The following is a 3,499-nucleotide window of genomic DNA, read 5'->3' as shown; positions in this document are numbered from 1 at the left end:
AAGCGACCACTCGTACTAGAAAAGTGGATAAAAGCTCAGTCAAAGCTGAGAAAGCAGTACAAGCAGCAATGTAATTTGTCTCCTATCAGGTTGAAGATCTACAACGAAAGTAATTTGTGTAAAACACTTAAACCTGAAAATCAATATATGTATATAGATACATACAAATATACGTGTTTCCTAAAATACTGTCAGTTTGTTTGCATTTCAAGCCATGTTTTGCTTAAACATATCACAGTTTTGATACGCATTCTATTTAGAATAAATGTTTATAAACTTGGGAAACGTATTTAAATATGATAAAAATTATTTAATATTTACGTTTTTGAAAGGTCGCTGAGTCAGAAAAAATGTAAAGCTGACGATAGTTAGTATTAACAAAACAATAGATGTAAAAAAAAATGAATAATAATATATCAACATCCTCCACACCGGATGCTGACGTACTAAAATTAGGTGTACTTCCTTTTCACGATGTAGCGTGGTAAAGGTTATGTGTAATAAATTAATGGGTGCGTAGGTGTGTTTTCTCATAGCAACGTCACATCGGGCTATTTGCTGAGCCAACCGAGGGGAATCGACCCCCTGATCTTAGCATTGTAAATCCATAGGTTTACCACTGTACTAGCGGGAAGCAAAAATTAAAGGAAGCTTGCGTACAAGATAGCTGCATCACCTTTATTGTCACTATAAACACAATGCTCATGTATTTACTGAAAGTAATTTGGCAAATTTATTATTAATGTGCTAAAGGAAAGTGGAAGTAACTTGCTAGTTTGTAGTTTTATGTTGGTCATTTTATACAATAACAATTTCCACTCTCTTTAAAAACTGTGTGTTAAAAAATGGAAGATTTCTTGAAATATTTTGTTGTAATACCCATACATCCAGCGTTATTATAGTGTGTGAAATAGACTGCTATAGGAAGCGTACTGAAGTATTACGTCATGAATCAAGTCAATAACTGTATGAGGTATTCGGTACGTGTTCCAGAAAGTGTCGTAACACAGAGTGTTATAGTGCATTTAAAGATGTTGTGCACACACATTTTTCACAGCTTGTGGAATTGCTACATGGCATAGCGCTAACATATTCAAGGCTTAAACTCCAACAGTTCAACATTCCAAATTATATTTTTTTGTTCGAAATGATGGAGAAAGTGTAATGGCTGGTGAAATAAAGAGTAGCAATTCTCATAAAATACATCAATATGTCTGTTCACTGTCTTATAAGCTGCAGAATACACTCCCTTTTGAGTCAAATTTAAAGAGGTACTAAATAAAAGAATATATATTGTGAGTAAAGTGCAACAAAAAAGATCTTGAATTATGAAGACGTTTCAGGATGTCATAAAACTGTAGAAAGAAAGTCTAACAAATTCCTTTAGCAAGGTGACTATCATTTTTACACTGGAAAGTTCTAATATTAGTCCTACTAACAGACCAGAGCGCAGATTCTTGGGGACAGTTGATGTTTTTGTTTTTTTTTAATTTTCTGGCGGTTTTATTATTTTTATTTCACGCTTTGTTTTTGTAACAAACTGTGGTTTCCGTTCTCAACTACAGGCCCTTGATTTAAGTGTAGCACTAGACCACGTTAATTCTTGTATTAAGGAAACTGAATATATTACATGTCATCTGTGGAAGCAGTGCCAAAGGTGATACCTGATGGATTTCATTGTAAAGATAATTTCCTCAAAAACAGAATAAAAAACAACAACAACAAAATAATATGGAAGTGATAAACGATGTCTTCATTGCTAAATTGATTTCAAACCTGAATTAAAGTTTTAGTACACTCGGTAAATTTAATGTGTTCACGTGTTGTTGTTTTTTATGTACAAGTTTCTTCGATTAAGTGAGGATGATTTTTAATTCGTACGTAAGTAATAAGATCTTGAAAGCTTCTAAACATTTTCATAGATACCCAGAGTTGGAAACCTGTCAGAGTGTGCATTATTCAAATGCTTTACCAGCATTAAGTGTAGAATTCCTGTCCTGAATTTTCTTTAAGGAAAATCGTATCAAGGATTTTCATTTCTTAATGATGCCTTTGTGTGACTACCTTTATAAAAAATGTAACTGTCTCAAACCTAAACACACAAGTCTTGATTAAAATCAATGGACCTGAGAGGGGACACTTTTACTTTGATAAAGCATTCACAGAATGATCACAAGAAAGAGTGAATCAACTCCAGAAAGATGAGGTACAATGATAAATATCTCTCTGTTGCATATTGCATTTTCATGATGTTAGAAAAACACGTAGGTTCAAGAGGTTTTAAAAGAAAGGGATAAAACCTTACAACCACAGTACTTTTCGAAAGTGAATCTTTCAAAAGCGCTCGGGCTATAAGGTTTTATTCATTTCTGTTTCATATTGCATATATTATTAATGAAGAAATATATACAGTTGGTTATAAACCTTCAAAGTATTGTTTGTTTTCTTGTTTAAAAGTCGGATATAATTGTTTCATTTATTTACACTGACTTTTAAAAAGCACAATACTTATATGTTTTTATTCACCTCTCCAACAAACCTAATAAAGAAATCTGAAATAAATCGCGGTTTAAATATTCAGAAAATTTCTTTCTAAAACCAAAATTTTGAGTAGTTCAGGATGAATTGTAGTTTCTATTAGTTTTAGTTTAATTACTAAAACATTGAAGATCAATATGATATACAAAGATTCCAGCCTGCAACATATTTCTAAACATTTTTAACTAGCCTCAGAATTGTGAGGTGATGGTAAGAATCATCACAAACCAAGGACAATGGTTAGATGCGCATGGTGGATGAACTTTATCACGAAGATTCGTTATGGAGAAGGTGGGGTAACTAGCATCTCACCACAGTCTTTTATACAGATAGTTGCTTCCTGGATGGCAAAGTGGTGATTAATCATATCTCTGTGCACTACAGTGTTCTGCTAAAAAATATCCCATGGACAATGCATCTTTAAAGTGCAAGCCTCTAAACTTTTGGGCCTCTCAGTAGGTTAGCGGTAAGTTTACACACTTACAACACTAAAATTCAATTCCCCATGGTAGGTACAGACAGATATCCTACTATGTAGCTTCGTGCTAGAACAAACAAATTGAACTTTTGTAGAATATGAAGCCTCCTCCAAGTACTGATATTATCGCAGTCACGATGCAAGACAGAAGCTAATAACATGTTACTTTCTTCATCATCATTTTGTTATGGTGGACCATTTGGACCAATTCCCTAAGTATTTCAAGCAAGCAGTTTTTGGAATGAGTGAATTCGTATGAATGAGATCGTGAGAAGCAATTTAACTAGAAGGGCACAGTTGTCGATAAGTTACATCATCAATTCAACTCTCTCATGAAGCGTGCATAATTCATAAGGCCCCATGGCAATTTGATCACCTTCTTAGACAATCTAAGAAAGTTACATGAAACGGTAGATCCTCAGTAAACTTGGTGATGATGTTGCTGTTTGTAATGAAGCCCAAAACTACACAAAGGAATATTTG

Source organism: Tachypleus tridentatus, chromosome 9 (genome assembly GCF_004210375.1).
Source record: "Tachypleus tridentatus isolate NWPU-2018 chromosome 9, ASM421037v1, whole genome shotgun sequence".
Lineage (NCBI taxonomy): Eukaryota > Metazoa > Arthropoda > Merostomata > Xiphosura > Limulidae > Tachypleus > Tachypleus tridentatus.
Note: the sequence above shows the minus strand (reverse complement) of the source record.